General features: G+C 42.7%; 3 pseudogenes; all 3 read right to left on the bottom strand.

Annotated features, from left to right (window-relative positions):
• Positions 1-14610: 14610 nt before the first annotated feature.
• On the bottom strand, positions 14611-17172 carry LOC123067661 (bZIP transcription factor ABI5 homolog; annotated as a pseudogene).
• Positions 17173-17582: 410 nt separating this feature from the next.
• LOC123067660 (bZIP transcription factor ABI5 homolog) lies at positions 17583-21704 on the bottom strand (annotated as a pseudogene).
• A 235-nt stretch (positions 21705-21939) lies between these two features.
• The window catches only part of LOC123067659 (bZIP transcription factor ABI5 homolog), a 52357-nt pseudogene continuing 47983 nt past the window's right edge, over positions 21940-26313 (bottom strand).

Raw genomic sequence — 26313 nt, 5'->3', positions numbered from 1 at the left:
ACCTTGGGAAGGGCCCTTTGTGGTCAGCAAGAACTTGAACAATGGGTCAGACTACCTTATCGATGTTCGAGAGCACAAAGACTCACGTAAGTCGGAGGAGGAGACCCGCTGACCATGGAATATCGCTCATCTTCGGCATTACTACACTTGAGCCACCGACTCTCATGATGTACATATTTTGATGATGTATATATTATTGTAAATAATAAAGCAGGACCTCTGTCCTTTTTTCATCCTCAAAGGTAATATGTCATTGCTATTATCATTGTCATCTCACATGATCACTTGGGGGCTGATCGTATTCGAATCTAGGTTGACCCGTTTGATCCTGCTTATGATCGTATTCGAATCTAGCCGTTAAACCTTATGATCAATAGGGGGCTTCTTGTTCAAACATAGGTCATATTCCAACCAAAGAGAACATAGCTGTCGGTACCCTTTTGATCAGCACACTGCCGAGCTCACTAGGGGGCTTCTTGATCGTATTCGAATCATAGCTCAACCCCTTTTGGGAACCGACTTTGATCATATTCGAATCAGAGTCATTAAAAAACTCTCAAGGTCATTAGGGGGCTTCCTGTTCAAACATAGGTCGTATTCGAACCAAAGAGAACATAGCTGTCGATACCCTCTTGATCGGCGCAACGCCAAAGCCACTGGGTGCCACATGATCATATTCGAATCCTAGCTTAACCCCTTTGGAATGGTTTATTGATCGTATTCGAATCAGAAGCCTTAACTTTTCTATACTCTATTTGGTTTAAGTTTTCTTTGAAAGCAGCCTTTATTTGACTTGAGAATTTTTTGAGGTTTAAAAAGTACAAGTGTGGTTAATTTTAACCCGGCTTGATATTGGCCAATAAGTCGCCAATATATGAGAATCATTATATCTTTGGAAATATTGGTTTTTGAAGATTGGGTTATCACCCTTACTGTTCGGGTCATATAAGCCGGCAGTGCAAATTCAAAAAGGTCACAGGTATACGATTATAGTTGTGTTTCAACATTATATGTTACAACAGGCTTATCTGTGATTCTTTTTCTATCTTAAAAATATCAAGTTATTATGACCCGCCTTATGGTTAAGCCGCCAAGGGATCTTGTGATTTATTTCTATGTGCAGGACAGTTAGAAGACTTGGTCAAAGCATAAGGAAAACAGATGAAAATTATAACATGGCGGCTTAATAGTACTAAGAACCAAAAACGTACATTATGGCACGGTCAAATCAAAGTTATTTCTATTCTATTACATGACTCCCCGAGTCCAAATGATTCATGTTGTTTTTCAGCACACCACAGGAATGAGCCGCCACGGCAGGTTAACTCTCATGTTGGCCTGAAGCGTCCGGGTTAGCCTTCTCCGCTTCTTCGCCCTATTCCCTTTCCTGGAAGGTTGATGATGACCAGTCAATGTTGTTCAAAGCTTCAAATTCAGCCTCATCATCAACTAGTCTGGCCGGGTCAACTTCAAGGGCGAAGGTATGCTTACGGAGTGGGGGGATCAGACTGGTCACTTTATAGTGAGGCATTGGAATTCTCCTATTCTCTGCGTCATAACCCGCCTGGTACTTGGTGAGATCCACTTCGTCAGCTATCAGGGTGGCCACGTGGCGTACCTCCTTCACACAAGCGGCAAAGTCTTCCTGTTCAAAGGAAGTACCATCCTCCTTCAGGCTTGGATAACCAATAGCGATGTCGGCCGGGTCTAACTCTGGTAGCCAAGCTTTGGCCCGGCTTAAAGCATTCACCGCTCCGGCTCTTGTAGCTGACCGCCTTAGTTCATGGAACCGTTGGGGTAGCAGAGAAAGCTTCTTTAGTACATCCACCAGGAGGGTAGGCACTTTATTTGTCAAAGCCACTATGGCTAAGACACGCTGAGATCCAGTGTACAATTGTTCCACCAGCGTATAAACTACCTTCAGCTTGATCAGCATATCTTGATTCAAATTTGAACTCCTGGGGCCTGCATAAACATTGTCAGGTGAGTTAGTTCCAATTTTTATGATCAATTGAAAGGTTCAAGAATTTAACACTTGCAGGGCGACTTACCAAAGATCGCTGAGACCATCTGAGAGACATGGCGTTTTAACCCGGATATTCACCGGTTGCTTCTTCCAGAGCCGCCTCTGCCTTCTCAGCTCGATTAATCAACGCAATTTTTTCGTCAGCCCAGGCCTTTTTCTCCATTTCAAATTCTTTCTTCGGCTTTTCTTGTTCAGAAACGCTGAATTTAAACATGGAGTCAGCTCTTTGGGTTTCCGTCTCTTGGGCCTCAAGGCGGTTCTTCAGATCAGACACTTCTGATTCAAGTTGACTCATGGCGGCCTATACAAATACCGGGCCAAGAATCATGACAAACATGATGCAATATTAAGTCCCAAGCCTTTGCAAGCATAAACACTTGGCACTTGGGGGCTATTGTCTACCAAAGAATTTTACTTAACGTGGCAGTTCATGACAGTAAGTCCCAAGCACTTTGCAAGCAAGAGTACTTGGCACTTGGGGGCTAATGCATATTGCTTTTTAAAAGTTTCAAATGTTTTATTCAATACAACCATATGAAGGACCGGTTCAACCATACTGGTTAAGCCGCCCCTTGGGGACTACGGAGTAAGCCAGATTTCTTACATATCTTGTCCATATATGTTACTAATATCACTAAATTAGTTTCTAAAGTCTACAGCGTATTCATCATAAGTAATAGACTTGGGGGCTGGCATAGTAAAGATAAGTAAGTACATAGAAAGGTTTGTACCTCAAATTTCTGGTGCATCTGCTTCACCATGTTAATTTCAATGTCACGGTTGTTGTGCACTTGACTCATATAGTTGGAAAAGACCTCTTCAATACTTAGGGGAGTATAGTCAGTGACATCAAGTTTGACCCAGCGGTGTTCCAGAAGCTCTTCCTTGGCGGAGCACTTGGCCAGCACGGTTGGCCTTCCCGGCTCAACAAAGCCGGTTCTAGTGATCTCGACATTAGTATTTTGAGGATCATCCGTCCCGACCGGGCTAGGAGCTTCCGGATTTTCTAAGCCATCAACGGCTCGCTCAGTAGGCGGGTCAGCAATTGGAGTTGGTATATCTTGAGCTGGTTCAGGTGGTGGCTCATGAGTTGACGACTCAGGCGCGGCTGTTCCAAGTACTGGCTCGGTCACGACCGTGTCTTCAGCCGGCTTGTTCTTCTTGACCCTTTTGCTGGGCTTGGCTTGTCCACTTCATAAAATCAAAAGGTTAGTGCAAATTCAATGAATTGAAATGAATACAGGATAAGAAGGTTATCATTACCCTGGTGCGGTCTTGAAAGCCGGCAGATTGGACTGCATTGAGTCGCCGGAGGAAGGGGAAGTTTCCTGATAATCCGAGTCAAAAGAATTGAGTGGTTGACGAGTGAGACCTGCCAAAGGATAAAGGAGATTGAAATCAGAGGTGACCTTGTTCCGGCGCTTCTTTGGGGTGTTTGGCAAGCCAGAGGAGAGCTCCACATCCTTGTTAGTCTGGGTCTGCCTCCGGCTCTCATGAATCTGTCGCTTCAAAAGAAATTGAGGATCTTGATAAGCTAAGGGATGTGAAAATCTTACTTCCTGAGTTACTCTGCGGATTTTCTCTCTTGGCAAATGCTCGGAGTCGGAGGAAATGATAGTTACCTCTTTAGCCTTGTTATGGCTTGCTCCTGTGTCCTCCTGCTGATAATTAGTGTCAATAAGATGGTTCAAAAAGGAGCCAAGAGAGTCAAGGTCTACCTCCGACTCAGAAGAATCTTCTAGATGAAGCAAGTCAGAGGCGATGGCTTTCTTGTGCTTCTTCTTGGCAGCTTCTTTCCTGACGGCTTTCTTCTCCTTCGTGGCTTTCTTTGCAGCCTCATGGTCATATTTGACCTTCCAGAATTTATCACCTGGCTGTGAGAGTTAGCAAGAGGTATGAGTATGGGTGAAACATCAAAAAATCAAAGTAATGTGTTCATATGGGCGGCTTACCATTGGAGCCGGGTTAGCTTCGCAGAAGGGGGCTAGGCCCATCTTACCACAATCCGCTAGGCTCTCGTTCAAAAGGACTTCGTCATATCATTGATGACATCTTCAGGTAAGTCTTCAGGGTTGTGCCATAGAGGATCATCCTTTTTGCCTGTGTAGGTGCACATCAAGTCGGGGCGGTGGCTCAATGAATGACCCGCCAAGCGAGCCAAACCCGGACTAAGTCGATGCCAGTTAACCCGTTCCCCAGAAGAGCTTTGATCTTAGCTAAAGTGGGGGCGAGTGTTTTGCATTCAACGGCTGTAATCTTGTCAGGAAGCTGGTGATTGGGCCCAAGACGTAGAGCACAAAAACTGGGCAGAGGGTTCTCACCAGCCGGAGTGGTGTTTTGGCAGTAAAACCATGTCTGATTCCAGTCTTTGGGATGACTCGGTGGGTTGGCATAAGGAAAGATTACGTCCCTACGACGCTGGATCGAGACACCACCAAGTTCTAAGCTCTGGCTGTTGGCGCACTCATTCTGGCGGTTCAAGTAGAATAGCTCTCTCAAGAGTAAAATGTTGGGTTCTTCTCCAAGATATACTTCACTGAATACTTGGAAGTTTCAGATGTTAGACACAGAATTGGGTCCGATGTCTTGTGGGCGAAGGTCAAAGAAGTGCAACACATCTCCGAAGAATTTTGAGCTGGGTGGAGAGAAACCCCCGTTCATGTGATCCGTGAAAACGATAACCTCTCCCTTTTTTGGCTGAGGAAATTCCTCCTCCGGGTTAGGAGCACGATAGGACATGATTTCCTTCTTCGGCAGATAGCCGGTCTTCACAAAGTCATCATGTGTGCTGTCTGTGACAATGGATTTGACCCAGTTGCAAGAACTGGGTGCTTTCAGTGCCATTGTGATGAAAGCCTAAGACAGAGTAAAAAGTACCGGTTCAAATTTAAGCCGGAGAGGAAAAAAATATTACGGTGCATATTCAAGATGGCAGCTTATGAAGGGGCCTAATGGTATAAGGATAATTATGTCAAGATTATTTAAGCCGCCATAGGCTATAAGCCGTTAAAAGCTGTTTAAACCACCATGGGTGGTCAAGGTTATCAATTGAGCATTGCCTCTTTAAAGCCAGTGATAAGAGTCGCCATGGCTAGATGGATCTAACACGTACAGATTTTTGCCTAAGTGTTGCATAAACAAGTTTCACAAACTGCAGCTATTATTTTAGATCAAATGGCTGTTCAGAAAAGTAAAATTTCTAGACCTAAAAACATGGTAAATAGGAGTTCATGCATTCTAATGAGGGTTCTTTACAAATAAAGAGGATCTGCTAGTGCCTAAAATGGATGCAAAACAGCTACCTCATGAGATCTATGCTACTGTTGGATCAAAAGAAGCCACGGCAGAAGAGACACGAAGAACTGAGATGAACTACGAACTGTACAGAGGAACTCGTTAACCCTAGCATGGATCTAAGATGCAGGAAGGGGAAAACTTACATCAGTAGATCTGTTGCGGAGGGGCGCCCCTGTTCTCTGGATGGATTCAGGTTGATGCAGCGGCCAAAGTCGATGGAGACGAAGGTGCGCTGCGGCAGCGGTGGAGCTCGAGCGACAGTAGGGGGCGAGAGGAAGAAGACGAGGAAAGGGAAGAATGAATAAATACCTGGTTGGGTCTATTTATATGGAAGGACCACTAAAAGAGCGCGAAAAATGAGGGGGCCAAAAACATAAGTTATCCAACTACAAGGATGCCTCGATTTTCGGGATGGTCATCAAGATAAAGATCCGTCGGGATACATTGAACAAAACGTGCATTTATGGTAGGTGACGTCATGGTGGGTTACCACAAATCCAGAGGATGACATAATGGCGGGTTACAAAAATTTCATAAGTAAAGAGCAGAAGATTTTTCTTAAGTGTTGAAGATTGACATGAACCAGTCCAAATCAATTTGGGGCCTAATGTTGGGGATATAACTATTGGTATGACCCGCCCAGGATGGGGCGGGTTCTATCTACAAGTATTCTTGAAGCCCAAGATCAAGGTTGAAGATTGCGGTTTATTAAGGGCCCAAAGCCAAGAGGCGACTTAAGGCCCGTAGTGATAAACCACCATATGTATGTGACTTGTATTGTAAGGCAAGAATAGTTAAGAGACCAAGCCGGACACTGTTTATGAGTCGGCCTGGACTCTGTGAGCTGCTGGGCGTCGACCTCTATATATAAAGGGACGAACCAGCGACAATTCAGGGCAGGTAACATCAGATCGAGAGCTAGGTCAAGTGATTCCGCTCCCTAGTTATCGAGTCATAAGCAATCCCACTCAAAACTGGATCATAGGCTTTTACCTTCACCGTAAGGGGCCGAACCAGTATAAACCTCGCATCCTTTGACCCGATTAACCCCTTTAAGCTTCCTAGTTGTGATGGCTCCACTACTAAGTCCTTTCACTAGGACATCTGACATGACAATTCCACGACAGTAGGTATGGTGGACTCTCATGGCAAAACTGGTTTAAGGGATGTTTGGAAGCACAGGTAGCATTTCTACTTGGTGCAAAGAATTTGGGTAGCATGAGAGGGAAAGGAAAGCTCAACATGTTGGATGATCCAAGAGAATATAACTTCTGTTCGGATATAAGAAAACATAACCCATTAAGTTGTCTTCCTTGTCCAACATCAACTTTTTAGCATGTCATATTTTAATAAGTGCTCACAATTACAAAAGATGTCCAAGATAGCATATTTATATGTGAAATCTCTTCTCCTTCAACATTCTTTCATGAATTGTTCAAGTGAGCAATATTATGTTTGCTAACTTTCAATAAATTTACCACCTATACTTATTATGTGTGAAGTCATTACTCCCCATGGTATAAGCATAAGAAACATATATAAATTCAGATTTATGATATTTAATTCATTCAAACATTTACTCATAGGATATAAGTGAAGCACGTGAGTAAATGAGAAACTACTCTAAAAAGATATAAGTGAAGGACAATGAGTAGTCAAATAATTAACTAGCCATGGGAGGACTCTCTCTCTCTCATTCAAGATTTTAGATCCAATGATTTTATTCAAACATCAAGTAGAAATAAAAATATGCTCCAAGAAAAACACATATCATGTGACGAATAAAAATATAGCTCCGAGTAAGTTATACCGATGGTTTTGAAGATGAAAGAGGGGATGCCTTCCGGGGCATCCCCAAGCTTAGGCGCTTGAGTCTTCCTTGAATATTACCTTGGGGTGCCTTGGTCATCCCCAAGCTTAGGGTCTTTCCACTCCTTATTCTCGTCATATCGATATCACATCCAAAACTTGAAAACTTCAATCACACAAAACTTAACGGAACTTCGTGAGATGGTTAGTATGATAAAGAGTAAATCATTCAGTTTGGTACTGTCGAAGACAAGATTCATAATTGTTCTCACACAATGCCTACTGCACCATATCATTTATACAATTTATATTGAATAAATGATATGCCATAGAAACTAGAAAACAAGCAAATTATGCATTGAAAACATAATCTGCCAGAAACAAGATAGTTTGTAATGATCTCAACAACAACCGTACTTCTGCTACTCCAAAAATTCTGAAAAATTAGGAAATCCTAGGAAGTTTTATATAAATCTTGTGTGAAAGTTTCAGATCAAAAGCACGCTTCTGTGATGTTTTAAAATTCTAGCAATGAGTGCAAAAGTTTCTGTTTTTCAGCAAGATCAAATCAACTATCACCGTAAGCCATCATAAAGGTCTTACTTGGCACTTTATTGAAACTAAATCTATAAAACATGATTACTATAGTAGCCTAATCATGTGAACACACAAAAACATTAAGGATAAATATTGGGTTGTCTCCCAACAAGCACTTTTCTTTAATGCCTTTCTAGCTAGGCATGATGATGTCAATGATGCTCATATGAAAGATAAGAATGAAAACATAACGAGAGCATCATGAAGCATATGACTAGCACATTTAAGTCTAACCCACTTCCTATGCATAGGGATTTTGTGAGCAAACAATTTATGGGAAAAATAATCAACTAGCATAGGAAGGCAAAACAAGCATACCTTCAAAACTTTAAGAACATAGAGAGGAAACTTGATAGTGCAATTCCAACAAGCATATATTCCTCCCACATAATAATTTTCAGTAGCATCATGAATAAATTCAAAAATATAACCATCACATAAAGCATTCTTTTCATGATCTACAAGCATAGAAACTTTACTACTCTCCACATAAGCAAAACTCTTCTCATTCAGAATAGTGGGAGCAAACTCAACAAAATAACTATCATGTGAGGCATAATCCAATTGAAAATTAAAATCATGATGGCAAGTTTCATGGTTAACAATATTCTTTATAGCATACATGTTACCACAATAATCATCATAGATAGCAACTTTGTTCTTATAATCTATTGGAACCTCTTCCGAGATAGTGGAATCATTATTAACTAAATTCAAGACCTCTCCAAATCCACTTTGATAAATATCATACTAAGATTCAACACCCTCCAAAATAGTGGGATCATTACTTCCTAAAGTTGACACTCTTCCAAACCCACTTTTGATGATAGTCTTATTCATACCCCAAAAGATGTAAGTGATGTTCATGGAGCATTCTACAATTAATATAGATTAACCAATATCCAAGCTCAAAATATATAAGTGAAGCACATGAAGCATTCTATAAAACCATACTCAAAAGATTTAAGTGAAGCACAAAGAGCATTCTATAAGGTCACACTCAAAAAATGTAAGTGAAGCACATGAAGAATTCTATAAATCAATGACTGGCTATCTCCTACTAGCATGGTTCATAAAGAAAAAGAAAAACACAAGGGACACAAATCATGTGAACAAAACAAAAACCGAGGTATACCGATAATTGTTGAAGAAGAAAGATGGGATGCCAACCGGGGCATCCAAAGCTTAGATGCTTGAGTATCCTTGAAATATTTACTTGGGGTGCTTGGGCATCCCCGAGATTGACCTCTTTCCTCTCTTTATTCTTCTCACATAGGTAACTCCTCGTTCTTCGAACACTTCATCCACAGAAAACTTAGCAAAAACTTTGTGAGATCCTTTAGTATAATAAATCAAATTACTACCTTTAGGTACTGTTGTAAACTCATTCCAATTTCATATTAGCATTATATATATTGTATTCCAACTTCACCATGGTTCATACCCCCTAATATTACCCATAGATTCACCAAAATAAGCGAATAACACATACAAAACAGAATCTGTCAAAAACAGGACAGTCTGTAGTAATCTGGAAACTTCTTATACTTATGTAACTCCAAAAATTATAAACAATTAGGACAATCTAAAAAAATGTATATAAGTATTGTTCCAAAAGTTTCAGAAGCATTTGATATTCCAGTAAAAAATATAAATTCACGCGCTACAGCCAAAGTTTCTATTTTTGCATCGAACATAGCAAACAAGCAATCTAATCATCCTAAAACCAAAGCTTGGCACATTATTTTTATATTAAAATGGATATATACAAGGGGACAATTATTTTCAGAGAAACTTCCATGAAAAATTCTGCATTGTTTCCATGAGCATGAACACAAGTGTTAAAGGTCGACCCTCACTTATCCAATGCATAACTTTCCAATCACTTCTCTTTTTGAAAAAAGTTTTTAGGCAAAAGCGGCAAGTAATAATTTTTGTATTTTAATTTTTTAATTTTTTTGTATGTTTCACCCACAACTAAGCAAAACAAAAATGGAAAACAAAAACTACTTAGTGAAGAAAGCAATCAAGCACACACAAGAATATCAACCTCACGCTATTGCCCCCCAGCAACGGCGCTAGAAAAGAGCTTGATAATCCCCAAGTGCACGAAATCATCATAGCAATTTCCAAAGGTGGAAGTGATAAGTATGGACCGTCGAACCCACAAGGAGCTAAAGGTAAGATCAATATTCTCTCAAGTCCTATCCACCACTGGTACGACTCTACGTACACCGAATGTTTGCTTCCAACTAGAAACGAGAAATAAAACTATGTTGTGGGTATGAAGATGATAACTTTGCATGGTATCATATAGCTAAAGTATAAAAGTAGGTGCTGTTATCATTACTTAGAATATATTACTAAATATTATAAATAGCGATTGTGGAATAATGATGGGTCGGTGTGCAGAGTTGTCCTAGGCAATTGTTAACAAGACCGGTAATCATTATTGCAATTTCATATGAGGGAGAGGCATAAGCTAACAAACTTTCTCTTCTTGGATCATATGCACTTATGGTTAGAACTCTAGCAAGCATCCGCAACTACTAAATATCATTAAGGTAAAACCCAACCATAGCATTAACATATCAAGTCCCCTTTATCCCATATGCAACAACCCCCTTTCTCTTCTTGAATCATGAACGTATTGCAGCACCCTACAGCGGGAATCCCTCACGTGTGCATGGCACGAAAGGCACCATAGGACAACACCAAAATAAAATATACTACTCAAACTAATCTAGATCATCAATCAACCCAAAGAGAAACTAAATCTACTCAAAACATCGTAGGATGGCAACAAATCATTCGATCATAATATGTGGCATAAAGCACCATGTTCAAGTAGGTGATTAGAGCAGGGTGCGGGGGAGTGGACCGCTGAAAAGAGATGAGGATGGTGATGATGATGGTGATGTTGATGAAGACGATCACCACGGCGATGATTCCCCTCCTGATGGCACTTAGGCGCCACTTAGAGAGAGGAGGATAGGTTCTCCCCCTTGTGCATCCTCCTTCATGGCCTCCCCATGTATGCGGAGAGGTTCTCCCTCTGGTCCCTAGCCTTCATGGCAATGATGGCCCCTTTGAGATCCTCTCCCATGGCCTCCGATGATGATGGCCCCCTCCGGCAGGGTGTCGGAGAGGGCCTAGATTGATTCCTCGTGGTTCTGGAGGCTTGCAGCGGCGGAACTTCCAATCACTCTTCTGTTCTGGGTTTTTTTTGATTTATAGGAGGGGTTGGCGTTGGTTTCACGTCAAGGGGGCCCACGGGGAGTCCATGAGGTAGGGGGCGCACCCTAGGGGGCGCGCCCTCCACCCTCGTGGTGGCCTCGGGACTCCCCTCCGGTAGCTTTTCGTTCGGGTATTTTTTATATTTTCCAAAAATATTCTCCGTTGATTTTCAGCGCATTCCAAGAACTTTTATTTCTGCACAAAAACAACACCATGGTAGTTCTGCTGAAAATAGCGTCAGTCCGGGTTAGTTCTAATCAAATCATACCAAAATCATGTAAAAATATTATAAACATGGCATGAATAATTCATAAATTATAGATACATTGGAGACGTATTAGCTCTCTCCCCCCTCTCATGGTGGCGCCGGAGTGGCACCGGGGCAAGGATCGTGATGGCGATATACATCAACAACCTTGCTACTGTCAACACCAACTTTCTCCCCCTCTATGCAGCGGTGTAACCTCTCTTTTTCCCGCTGTAATATCTAAACATGGTGCTCAACACTATATATTATTTCCCAATGATATGTGCTTATCCTATGATGTTTGAGTAGATCTGTTTTGTCCTCTGGGTTAATTGTTGATCGTGATTGGTTTGAGTGTATATTTATTATGGTGCTGTCCTATGGTTCCCTCCGTCTCGCGCAAATGTGAGGGGTCCCCACTGTAGGGTGTTGCAATACGTTCATAATTTGCTTATTGTCGGTTGTCGGAGTGGTTGAAGCCAGAACATGGATAAGTGGGTTATTGCGTATGGGAGTAAAGAGGACTTGATACTTAGTGCTATGGTTGAGTTTTACGACCTTAATGATCTTTAGTAGATGCGGATGCTTGCTAGAGTTCCAATCATAAGTGCATACAATCCAAGTAGGGAAAGTATGTTAGCTCATGCCTCTCCCTCATATAAAACTGCAAGAATGATTGCCAGTCTAGTTATCGATTGCCTAGGGACAAATGACTTTCTTGTTGACAAAAAGCTATCTACTTTTATTACCTTGCAATTTATTCATAGCTTTACTCTCACAAAGTACTCGTAGTTTTATTCTTGCAAAGTAGTTTCATAGTTGTTCTAGGTAAAGCAAACGTTAAGTGTGCGTAGAGTTGTATCGGTGGTCGATAGAACTTGAGGGAATATTTGTTATACCTTTAGCTTCCCTTTGGATTTGACATTCTTATTTATCGAAAAGGGCTAAAGCTATCACCTATACTAGTGGGTTATCAAAGAGGAGGGCAATCACGGGGTTGGAGATCATTGCACAGCAAAAGGATGCACGAGAGGAGGGCTATCGGGAGGTTATATATCATCGCTCGTCTTGCTCAGGATGACATGAATCTAGCGATTAATGTGGACCACAAGGATGAGAAGATGGTTGGCCAGGAGCACTTGGAGGCTGGCTGCAAGAATGCCCCAATAGTGGTGGAGCAGTATGAGTGCTTGACGCAGTTTGAGCAGGATGCTCAATGCTCCCACCGCCGCCTGGCTCGCCATCTTAAGCGTATTAAGTAGTTTAGTTTGTTTCTTATAGCTACTGCCAAGGATCCGACATTTGGTATTCCCTTTTAATTGAAAACAATATGTTATTTGAATGTTTTTAATCACTAGTTGTATGCTATGTTTTGGACTTCCTACGTCGAGTGAGTTTTGCATGTTCAAATAGAGTGCAACATGCAGAACATGCCAAAAATAGCAACACACAAAACTTGCCAAAAACAGCAACATGCAAAACTTACTTAAATTGGAGTCAAACTTGTAATATTGAATTTTCAAAACTTGTGGTATTGCAATTTTATGATTTTTCCCACAAACTAGTTGACACAAAGGACCCCATGCACAAGGATTTTAATTTTTGAGGTTTTTTCATTTTCATTGATTTTTTCCAATCTGGGGTCAAACTAGCAATGTTGACCATTCATGCAAAATGGTTTGGAATTTCAACTTTGTTTGTGCCCAATTCATACACCACCAATGCAAAAGCATAAAATGATTTTAGCCAATTTTTGGGACCAAACTACATGACACTTGTATTTCATATTTGAGCAAGTTCAGATAATTCACTAGACATCTAGTAAATCAATGAAATATAGTAATACTACTCTGAAATTCAAGAAACTTGGTTACTGGGTTACCAATGTGGTCTACTTTGGATGAAAAATGAAAAGACCTAGTTTTACAACTTATTTAGCACTTCCTTCACAAAAACTTCATTAATCGCACTTGAAAAATAGAAATAATATTTTTTATTACAAAAATTATAATGTTTCTATGGCAACATTTTTCATAATGGTAACACCCATGGTTGTGCCAAATTTGGACATGTTAGCATTGACTATGCAGTGGCTAGGTCCATGTGCATATGCCTTGAAATCCATGCAAGTTCATACTAGATATGCCATTTTTGTGAAGTTTTTTTAAACTTGTGGTATGGCGAGTTCATGATTTTTATCACAAACTCCTTGACACCAAAGGGCCCCATGCATAAGGATTTTAATTTTTGAGACTTTTTCATTTTCTTTGATTTTCCAATTCTGGGTCGAACTTGCAATGTTGACCATTCCTACAAAATTGTTTGGAATTTCAACTTTGGTTGTGCCCAATGCATACACCACCAATCTAAAAGCTTAAAATGATTTTACCCAATTTCTAGGACCAAACTACATCACACTTGTAGTTCAAATTTGAGAAAGTTCAGAAATTTACTAGAAATCTAGTAAATCCATGAAATATAGCAATAATACTAAGAAATTCAAGAAAATTGGTCAGTGGGCTTACATTGTTGTCTAATTTGGATGAAAAATGAAAAGACATAATTTTAAAAGTTATTCTATGGACTTCCTTCACGGAAAAATCATTTCTGGCACTTGAAAAATGGAATCAATATTTTTTTATTACAAAAAAATATTATTCATATGGAAACACTGTTCACAGTGGTAACACCCATGGTTGTGTGATTTCTACTATGCAACTTTATTCTTGTAGACTCGTGTTGGGCCTCCAAGCGCAGAGTTTTGTAGGATGGTAGCAAATTTTAGTCAAGTGTATGACCTAAGGTTTATCAATCAGTGGGAGGTGTAGGATGAACATGGTCTCTCTAAAACAACCCTGCAACCAAATACAAGAAATCTCTTGTGTCCCCATCACACCCAATACAATGGCAAATTATATAGTTGCACTAGTTTGACACAGAGATGATGATACAAGTGTAGTGTGGATAGTAGAAATATATTTTTATAATCTGAATAGATAAAAACAGCAAGGTAGCAAAATGATAAAAGTGGGCACAAACGGTATTGCAATGCTTAAAAACAAGGCCTAGGGTTCATACCTTCACTAGTGCAATATCTCAACAGTGCTAACATAATTGAATATGTTGGTGCAATATCTGCCTACCTTGTGTTTTGGAGATTGTTGATAGAAACAGGAATGGACTGATTTGTTTGCTAGTACATACAGATAAAAAAGGGGTCCATACACAACCGAAGAGAATGTTGTCTTCGGTGATGAGTTCGAGGAACTTCACCAAAGTACATCTTTGTTGCAGAGAAGAACAAGCTATAGTTGTTGAAGTAATAGAGTCGAGAAGATTAATGTGAAGAAATCGACACCTCGAAATTTCCTCCTGAAGAAAAGCTTTCGATTCGGTACTATCGTTCGGCTGACTCATTATTCTTGATCATGTGGCGGTGGTGATGCTCGATCCTCCTCTTGTAGGACTGAGCGCCCAGGGCGTCGCCGTTCTCCATCATCGCTCTGTTGCCCATGTAGTTCGTCATGTCAGCCTGCATCATGGCGCTCCTCCCGTCCAACGACCCAGGGCTCATGATACCCACCCCACCTTGAGGTGGTGGTGGTGGAGGCACCATAGCCATCCCTGCGTACCCATTGGGGATGAACCCATGTCGTCGCTCATCACCGAGAACATGTCGTTGGTCGGTGCCATTAGGTACATCATTGGGCCAGGTAGATGCCCTTGCTGCACGGAGTTCATCTATCCATGGAAAATGCCAGCCGACACAGGTGTGTGGCCACCGACGCCAAATACTCGGACGACGCTGGCCTTGACAAGGAACTACTGCCACATCTCTCTCCAAGCGTCCCCTACCGGTTGTTGGCCGCAACCGAACCACCATTCCCCATGAATTGTAGAATTGCGCAGTTGCGCTACCAACCAGCAAGGTGGTTTCCAATAGGGAGTTGTCATCTAATGCTATGTGGGCCAAATATCTTTGTATGACATTTCTTTTCTGGATTTCCCATCTTCGTATTTCCACTCTCACTCTTCAACAGTTGGCCCCCACTAGTGTACTTCACTAGCATGCATGACAGTGTGGCAGAATCACTTTTTCTTCTACCACACAATAAATCCAATTTTTTTTCTCCTTAGCTAATTTAAAACATCCATATCTTTTAAACCATATATTCATTTGTGATTTTTTTTATATTTGAACTCCGTATGCCAAAACCTTTAAAATGAGATCAAACTTGAGTATTTTTAACCATATTTAAATTTGAACATATATTTCACATGTCAAAATAATCTATTTCATAATGATACACTACAATTTCACTTCCTGCAGTGGCTATTGCACAATTCAGAACCTACATTTCACTTTTCATGGGCTTCCTTCACAAAGAAACACCTAATTAAATTGCATATTTTTCAAATAACATATTTCACTCTTTTGAAATAAAGTATTACACATGTTCAAACAATCAGTTTCACGAACAACACAATAGAATTTCACTTTCTGTAGTTACTCTTTCATAATTCATAACCTACATGTCACTTCAGACTGGTTTGGTTCAGGAAAATCACATATATTTCAATTACAAATGTTTAAAAAACTTATTCACTCTATTGAAATAATCAGTTTCACATTTATACATTGTAATTTCACATTTGTGCTTAATATTTTTCACAATTCAGAACCTACTTTTTACATTTCACTAACATGTTTCACAAAAATCACATATAATTTAGTTACACATTTTTTAAAAACATATTTCAATCTTTTGAAATAATCAGTTTCACATTTATACATTATAATTTCACATTTTGTGGTTAGTATTTCATAATTCAGAACAAAAAATTTTACATTTCGCTGTCATGTTTCACAAAAATCACATCTATTTTAGTTACACGTTTAAAAAACATATTCCACTCTTTCAAAAAATCAATTTCACATTTTTTTGTTACTACTCCCTTCGTCCCAAAATAACTGACGCAACTTTGTACTGACTTTAGTACTAACTTGGTGTAAAGTTGAGTCACTTATTTTGGGACGGAGGGAATATTTCACAATTCAAAACCTACATGTTACATTTCACAAGTGTGTTTCACAAAAATCACATATATTTCAATTGCATGTTTTAAAAAAATATTTTCACTCTTTTGAAATAAACTGTTACACATTTCAAAAAGTTGTAGGTTTCTAGAAAAATATGATGGTTTTACATATTTCTGTGGAAATAGTTATTCAAAAAAATTCTAGTTATATACGTTTGCTTCACATATGGAATGTGAAATGTTGAAATTTAAATGTGTTCGAATGTATTCATGATTGGTCTTGTTTAAAAGGCCTTAGCGCCAGGAGTTCAAATATGTATGTAAAAAAAGGGAACTTATGGTTTAAAAGATAGGGATGATTTAATTCAGTAAAGGTGAAATAAAAGGTTGGATTTAACAAGAGAGAGAGGGAGAGAGAGATAGAGAGCATAGTGTCATATTTCTACCATGCATCCATGCCAAAGACAAATAATGGGGACCACTAGCTATATTTTGATGATGTATACTAGTGTATAGCAGAAAATGAGAATAAAGTGGTCCCACCTGCACACATCTTAATGCAAGCAATCAATGGCGGATTTGTTGCCGCTAGGTAGCATCACCGCGCAAAAAGACTTTCTGTCATTCCCCACCTTTGGCTAGACAGGAAGTTGCAGTGAGGCACACGCGACCTGAGGCTGGGCATGCACCAGTCGGGGCTCCCAGTTGATCTCAGCCCACACCTCCTCTATCGTCTTCCGGCACAACGGGGAGGCAAGGAGAAGGACCCTTGCCAGCATTGGCCACTTCCTCCTGCATCCCTGCCACCTCTGCTTCCACCAGCACCCACCACAGGAGCCTCCTCCATGCCCACCAAGCCATCGCTTGTAGCCAATTGGAACTCCTCGACATTCCATATGTTGCTCATAAACTCATCCATGTTCATGGATCCAAAATTGCGCCCACCTCGCAAACCGAGTATTGCTGCTCATCCAACATCAACGCGAAGATCGAAGACTGCAGCATCTGGGCAACCGTCTGCTCCTCACCTTTGAGAATGTGCGATTGTGAGGTGACTTCTCCCTCAGAGAACTTCATCTCCTTGCTCATCTTTGATGACATCCTAGAAGGTCTCTACCTACGCTCTTGCTTGTGATGTGTGGTTCAGTCTTGTGCGTCGCACCACCCTATTTATAGCCTGCCGCATGAGAGAGGTAAGCATAAATTAAAGAATTAGATAGCTATTAAATTCATGTGATTGATGAAAAAGGTGAGCTATAGATAGATAGGTACATAGTAGATAGTTCGTCTCGTACTGGATAGATAAGGTGCTGCCAAAGTGCCAAAAATTCACAAGATGCAGCCACCGCAGAGCCGCGACAGGGCGCCACCCTTCTTTGTGTTGTCGTTCTCCTTGGACTATTCCATCATCTTCTCCACCATCTATAAAAAGTCGAGACCAAAAGGTGTTACCATCAGCACGCTCACATTAACTGTTTTAAGACTTGCCAATTATGTTCTTGCAAGCAATTGGCAAATTATGGTAAGTGTGGGAGGTTTTTTTTCTTAGAAAAGAAGGATCACCCCCGGCCTCCGATGCACACATCCATAAGAGTATCAGGGTTGATGATGGCTATCATGGTTGCCAAATGAGGGAGCACAACTGAATGCTAGTCGGACCATCAAGAAGCAAGTCACGACGGAGGGGGAAACTGGATCAACTACCCAAGCATTACGATGGGTGACCACCGACAAGTCTCAAGGGATCCCGCATGACCACTGATTTGAATAGCTCAGATTTCACTAGATTTAAGAACTATTTGAATGACTAATATTTCACCTATGCAAAAAAGTGTGCCTACGTGACTAAACTCAACTCGTGTGTCATCTCCACTTGTTCATAAGAGAGGAATGGCGAAGACTCCCACACACACATGGACCACACACACTCAATTACATCATATTAAAGAGCGAGTACACATCAACATATTGCTAACTTTCTTTTGTTCCATTTGTTTGAATCTTCTCACAAACACATATACCTATAAATAGTAACAACAACACAAGTTTACTTGCTTGACTAGATAAACTCTCACATTTGGGTCCTTCTGGGTTTTAGCTACTACTAGTATATTACTATGCCACCCCGGTCCGAAAAGGAAAGGTAACTGTTATGAACATCACAATTCATTCTCATCCTCATGCTAGCATGGCTATGGAAGCTGAATGGCGGGTCACTGTCCACAAGATGCATCTTCTGTCGCACCATGATAGGGCTCCACCTTTCTTGACGTTCACTTTCTCCTTGGACTGTTCCATCATCTTCTCCACCAGTTGTAAGAAAAAATATCAAGAACACAAGGTGGTTTTATCAGCACACACACATTAGCTGTGTTAAACTTAGCAATTTGATTGTTAAAAGAAGATGGCAAGTGTAGGAGGATTGCCACGCGATGGTGGGAAAATGTACATAACATTTTTTTTCTTGGTCAACAAAATTGTCTTCTGCAACAAAACAATGATAGAGTTTAGTAATGGTAAGAACTGAAAAGAAGAAGAAAACTGAATTTTCTCATGGTTTTCACTGGTCAACAGCTCCCTACCTCCTCAGCTTTCAGACGAGCTTTCTCCTCCTTGACGTAGTTCAGTTCAGCTTCAAGCTCCATAGTATAAGCCTGTAGGATTATCGAAGATGGAGTGTGTATGTGTCACCGACCTTGTTACCACTATTGCAGAAATGGTATTGCATAAAAACCAACAATTTTGGCAGCAATGTAAGTACCTGTTCCTAGCATGCGACCGTTCGGCTGACTCATGATTCTTGATCATGCGGCGGTTGGGATGCTTGATGCTCCTCTTGGAGGACTGATCCTCCGAGGCGTTGTTGTTCTCCATCATCGCTCCGTCGCCAATGTAGTTCGTCATGTCAACCTGCGTCATGGCGCTCCTCCCATCCGACGACCCGGGGCTCACAATGCCCACCCCATCTTGAGGAGGTGGTGGCGGAGGCACCACAGCCATCCCTGCGTACCCATTGTGGATGAACCCCATGTCATCGCCCATCACCGAGAACATGACGTTAACCGGTGCCATTGGGTACATAATTGGGCCATGCTACTTCCCCTACTGCGCGTGGTTCATCTGTCCATGGACCATGCCGACCGGCGCAAGATCCGCGGACCACGCTGGCCTTAACAAGGAACTGCTACAGCGTCGTCTCTCTGACCGTCCCTTGCCGGTCGTTGGTTGCAAGCGAATCGCGATTCCCCACAAAATGTAAGTTTGCGCGGTTGCGCTACCTACTAGCAAGTTGGTGTCCAATAGGGAGCCGCCATCTAACACTATGTGGGCCAAGTATCATTGTATTACATTTCTTTTCTGGATTTCGCATATTCGTATTTCCACTCTCACTCTTAAACAATTGGCCCCCACTAATGTACTTCACATGCATGCATGACAGTGTGGCACAATCACTTTTTATTCTCCCACACAATAAAAAAATCCAACCATTTCTTCCTCCTTAGCTAATTTAAAACATCCATATCTTTTAAACCATATATTCATTTGTGAAAAAAAATTGAACTCCGTGAGCCAAAACCTTTAAAATGAGATCAAACTTGAATATTTTTCAACCATATTTAAATTCGAACATATATTTCACAATGATACACTACAATTTCACTTTCCGTAGTGGCTATTGCACAATTCAGAACCTACATTTTACTTTTCACGGGCTTGCTTAAAAAACACGTAATTACATTGCACATTTTTCAAATAACATATTTCACACTTTTGTAATAAACTATTACACATGTTCAAACAATCAGTTTCACAAACGACACAATAGAATTCACTTTCTGTAGTTACTCTATCATAATTCACAACCTACATTTCACTTCAGACTGGCTTGGTTCAGGAAAATAACGTATATTTCAATTACATATGTCTGAAAAAACTTATTTCACTCCTTTGAAATAATCAGTTTCACATTTATACATTGTAATTTCACATTTGTGGTTAATATTTTCACAATTCAGAACCTACTTTTACATTACACTAACGTGTTTCACAAAAATCACATATATTTTAGTTACACATTCTTTTTAAAAATATTTCACTCTTTTGAAATAATCAGTTTCACATTTATACATCATAATTTCACATTTTGTGGTTAGTATTTCACAATACAGAACCAACATTCTTACATTGCTATGTTTCACAAAAATCACATCTATTTTAGTTACACATTTTAGAAAAGAAAACATATTCCACTCTTTCAAAAAATCAATTTCACATTTTACGGTTACTACTCCCTTCGTCCCAAAATAAGTGACGCAACTTTGTACTAAGTTTAGTACTAAGTGAGGGCAAAGTTGAGTTACTTATTTTGGGAAGGAGGGATTATTTCACAATTCAGAACCTACATGTTACATTTCACAGGTCTGTTTCACAAAAATCACATATATTTGAATTCCATGTTTAAAAAAACATTTCCACTCTTTTGAAATAAACGGTTACACATTTCAAGAAGTTGTAGGTTTCTTGATGGTTTTACATATTTCTGTGGAAATAGTGTTTAAATTTTTTTCTAGTTATATAGGTTTGGTTCACATACGAAATGTGAAATGTTCAAATTTAAATATGTTCGAATATATTCAAGATCGGTCTTGTTTAAAAGGCCTTGGCGCCAGGAGTTCATATATATATATATAAATTCAAATAGGAACTTATGGTTTAAAAGACAGGGGCAATTTGATTTAGTAAATGTGAAATAAAAGGTTGGATTTCACTAGAGAGAGCACTGTCATATTTCTTCCATACATCCATGCCAAAGACAAATAATGGGGACTACTAGCTATAGTTTGATGATGTGTACTAGTGTATAGCAGAAAATGATAATAAAGTGGTCCCACCTCCACGCATCTTGACGCGAGCAATCAATGGCACGGATTTGTCGCCGCTAGGTAGCATCACCACGCAAAAAGACTTTATGCCATTCCCCACCGTTGGATGGACAGGAAGCTGCGGTGAGGGACGCACGACCTGAGGCTGGGCATGCACCGGTCAGGCTCCTTGTTGACGTCAGCCCACACCCCCTTCACCGTCTTCCGGCACAGCAGGGAGGCAAGGAGAAGGACTCCTGCCGGCATAGGCCACTTCCTCATGCATCCCCGCCACCTCCGCTTCTACCAGCACCCACCATAGGAGCCTCCTCCATGCCCACCAAGCCACCGCCGGTAGCCGCTTGGAACTCCTCGACATTCCATATGTTGCTCATGAACTCTTCCATGTTCATGGACCCAAAATTGTGCCCGCCTCGCACACCGAGTAATACAGCTCATCCAGCGTCAGCACGAAGATCGAAGACTGCGGCATTAGCGCAACCGTCTGCTCCTCACCTTCGAGAATGCATGGGTGTGAGGTGACTTCTTCCTTGCATAACTACACGTCCTTGCTCATCTCTGATGCCATCCTTTCTCTACACTATGGTCTCTACGTGTGCTCGCTTGTGGTGTGTGGTTCAGTCTTGTGCGCCGCGGCACCCTATTTATAACATGCCGCATGCAAGAGATAAGCATAAGTTAAAGCATCAGATAGCTATTAAATTCATGTGATTGATGAAAAATGTGAGCTATAGATAGATAGATACATAGTAGACAGTTTCTCTCGTACTGGATAGATAGGGTGTTGCCAAAGCACCAAACATTCACAACATGCAGCTACCGCAGCGCCGCAACATGGTGCCACCCTTCTTGGTGTTGACGTTCTCCTTGGACTATTCCATCATCTTCTCCACCAACTATAAAAAATCTAGACCAAATGGTATTACCATCAGCACGCTTACATTAACTATTTTAAGACATGGCATTTATGTTGCTGCAAGCAACTAGCAAATCATGGTAAGTGTGGGAGGGTTTTTTGTTCTTAGAAAAGAAGGATCACCCCTGGCCTCTGATGCACACAGTCGTATGAGTATGAGGGATGATGATGGCTATCATGGTTGTCCAACAAGGGAGCGCAATTGAAGGCTGGTCCGACCATTAAGCAGGAAGTCACGACAGAGGAGGAAAGTGGATCAACTACCCAAGCATTACGATGGGTGACCGCCGACAAATCTCAAGGGATCCCGCGTGACCACTGATTTGAATAGCTCAAATTTCACTAGATTTAAGAACTATTTCAATGACTAAAATTTCACCGACGTGGAAAAGTGGCCTACGTGACTAAACTCAACTCGCGTGTCATCTCCACTTCTTCACAAGAGAGGAATGGCGAAGGCTCCCATACACACACACATGGACCACACACATTGCATCGCATTATTTTAAAGCGCAAGTACATATCAACATATTCCTAACTTTCTTTTGTTCCATTTGTTTGAAGCTTGTGAAAAACACATATACATATAAACAATAACAACAACACAAGTTCACTTGCTTGACTAGATAAACACTCACATTTGGGTCCTTCTGGGTTTTAGCTACTACTAGTATATTGCTATACCACCCCGCTCCGAAAAGGAAAGGTAACTATTATCAACACCACAATTCATTCTCATCCTCATGCTAGCATGGCTATGGAAGCTGAATGGCGGGTCACCATTCACAAGATGCAGCTTCTGTTCCACCTTGATAGGGCTCCACCTTTCAGATGGTCACTTTCTCCTTGGACTGTTCCATCATCTTCTCCACCAGCTGTAACAAAAAAAATCAAGAACACAAGGTAGTTTTATCAGCACGCACACATTAACAATGTTAAACTTAGCAATTTGATTGTTAAAAGAAGATGGCAAGTGTATGAGGATTGCCACGCGATGGTGGGAAAATGTACGTAACACTTTTTTCTTGGTCAACAAAATTGTCTTCTGTAACAAAACAATGATAGAGTTTAGTAACGATAAGAACTAAAAATAATAAGAAAACTAATTTTTCTCATGGTTTTCACTGGTCAACAGCTCCCTACCTCCTCATCTTTTAGACAAGCCTTCTCCTCCTTGAGGTAGTTTAGTTCAGCTTCAAGATCCATAATATAAGCCTGTAGGATTATCAAAGAGGGAGTGTGTACGTGTCACCGACCTTGTTACCACTATTGCAGAAATGGCATTGCAGAAAAACCAACAATTTTGGCAACAATGTAAGTGCCTGTTCCTAGCACGCGATCGTGTGGCTGACTCGTGATTCTTGATCACGCGGCGGTGGCGATGCTCGATGCTCCTCTTGGAGGACTGATCCTCCGGATCATGGACGTTTTCCATCATCGCTCCATCGCCGATGTAGTTCGTCATGTCAGCCTGCGTCATGGCGCTCCACCCGTCTGATGACCCGGGGCTCACAATACCCACCCCACCTTGAGGAGGTGGTGGCGGAAGCACCACAGCCATCCCTGCATACCTGTTGGGGCCGAACCCCGTAACATCGCCCATCATAGAGAACTTGTCGTTGGCCAGTGCCATCGGGTACATCATTAGGCCAGGTTGCTGCCCCTGCTGCACTTGGTTCATGTGTCCATGTACCATGACGGCCGGCACATGCGCTTGTCCACCGGCGCAAGATCCACGGACCACGCTGCTACAACATTGTCTCTCCGAGCGTCCCCTGCCGATCGTTGGCCGCAACCGAACCGCCATTGTCGGTGTACTAGAATAGGGGTACCCTAGTATCCCGAACTTGTGCACGGGCAGTTGCAGCGCCCCGCGGCAAGGCTTGCCGGGCGACGGTCAAGGTCCTCCGTGGTTCCTTTGGAGCCATTCAAGAACAAAGTTTTTAAGCCAAGGAGGCAAGGCCCCGGCAAGAGGAGCTTGCCGGGAAGGCCAACCAAGGCATTTCAAGGAACTTGCCGCGACGCGCCGCGCGTCCCGACAAGGCCCGGTGAGCGACAAGCTTCCGGGCCCGACCAGACAACGACCGCGGCAAGGCACTTGCCGCAACAAGCGGCCACTCTGTGCCCACGCTCCAGCGCATCCACCAATGTGTCGCTCTGGGGGACTTTCCAGGCACGCGTGGCGGGAGGCTGTGCAGCCAGCGGTGCGCGGTGGCATGCGAAGCTGACAAGATCACCATCGTGGCGAGCGGTGGCGCCCCTGACGGTCCTTTTCTGCATTGTTTGGGCTACACAGACAGGCATTTAATGCCCTTGTCCCCTGCCGTCAAGGTTAGGTAGGAAACACTATATAAGTAATTGTACCAACCACCTCTCTTTTTACATTTGTACCCTTGTTTACATTGCCACCTGTCGGTGACCCCTTTAGCATATAAAAGGAGGTCCATGCGCAACATAGGGGGGGTTCGGATCATTCGGAAGCCAGAAAAAAAACACTTAGCTCTCTTGAGCAAGAACACAATAGAATCAGACAAGCAGCAGTAGGAGTATTATCTCTCCGGAGAGCTCCGAAGCTGGGTAAACTGCTCGTGTGCTTCGCCTTGATGTGCTCTTCGTGCGACCTCCGCCCCCCGCCGAACCGAAAGGGTCTTGATCCGCCGATCCCATAGTTGTTCGTGGATCAGTTTCCCCGACATCTTTGGCGTGCCAGGTAGGGGGCGTCGAGATTGTGTGAATCTGATCCGGCGTTCACACGAGCTAGATCTTCATTTTCTTCATCAACATGCCACCGAAGAAGAAGGATTCGGAGGCAGCTGTTCCGTCCGCGTCGGTCCCACCGCCACTGGAGCAAGCAGGTGGTGGGGTGGACGCTGGCGGAAGAACGGACATCGACGAGGAAGCTCACGACGCCGCCAGGTCCAAGGGCAAGGAAGCCAAACCTTGGCGTCCATACATGTTTCGCGCCCGTCTCAGGAGGCGCAGGACCGACAGCGTCATGGTACTCGCAGTACCATACGTCTGTTGGGCCAAGATTGAGCTGGTGGATCTCGGGCCGCTCAAGACCAGCATGCACGCCAGCATGCTGGCACGAGTGAGACACGGTCGCCTGGACGGGATACTGCTCCTTCTAACATAGTTAGAAGTCCGAGCACATCCCGCTCCTCGCACCGTTCGCCACTGCCGCCCACCACTCCAGCAGAAGCTTTGGCACGAGCTCAACTGCTCCTAGATTACCCTCCAATGGCGGACAAGACCGATCAATGGAGGGCCACCATTCAGAGTCTCATCGGCTTCGCCAACGGCGACACTCCACGGCAGCCAAGCATGTCGCTGCCGCGGCAGGGTTGCCAGGCGCGAGCCGATGGCGACAAGACCGGTGAGGGTGCGACCACCACGCACTCTCCACCCCAAAGGCCAAGATCGCCGACTCGCCGGATCCACCTCGACAGCGACTCCATCGCATCATCGGATCCACGAGCTCATCGCGATCAACGCCAAGTTCTTCGCGATCGACAACAAGAAGACGCTCGTAATTGCATCGAGCGCCGAAGAGAAGCGCGGCGTCAATCTGACCAGCGCGCTGGACCCTCTATTGACATGCACGCGCCAGGGGAACCAGGCGACTTGCCGTACGCGGTAGGTTGCCCTGCGTTCACTCGTGAGTTGCGGCGAGTCCAGTGGCCCAGCACAAAGAACTTCAAGCCAGACGTACCGGAGAAGTACGACGACAAGACGCATCCGTCGGAGTTCCTCAACATCTACACCATTGCGGTGCAAGCTGCCAGGGGACGGGACGACAAGATCCTTGCCAACTACTTCCCGCTGGTGCTCAAGCCCAACGTCAGATCCTGGCTCATGCACTTGCCGGACAACTCCATATCCTCTTGGGCCAATCTATGCCATCAGTTTGTCGGCGCCTTCACAGGCGGCCACAAGCCTCATGGCCAAGAGAGTGACCTTCATCTACTCGCCCAGAAGGAAGGAGAGCCCATGCACAAGTACATTCAGAGATTCAGCAGCGTACAGCACAACATCCTAGACGTCCACCCTGCCGCGGTGATCAGCGCGTTCCATCAGAACGTGCGGAACCGCAGGATGCGGGAGGAGATGGCGATGTGCAAGATCAGAGACGTCAGTGAGCTATATGCCCTGGCCGACAAGTGTGCACGTGCTGAGGAAGGGAGGAGACTCCCTGGAGAGAATGCAGGAGTAGGAGGATCTGACAGTGAGGATGCTGCCCCGGCAAAGAAAAACCGGCGGC

The sequence above is a fragment of the Triticum aestivum genome, chromosome 3B (genome assembly GCF_018294505.1).
Source record: "Triticum aestivum cultivar Chinese Spring chromosome 3B, IWGSC CS RefSeq v2.1, whole genome shotgun sequence".
NCBI lineage: Eukaryota > Viridiplantae > Streptophyta > Magnoliopsida > Poales > Poaceae > Triticum > Triticum aestivum.
This window is presented reverse-complemented; position numbering and strand designations above follow the sequence as displayed.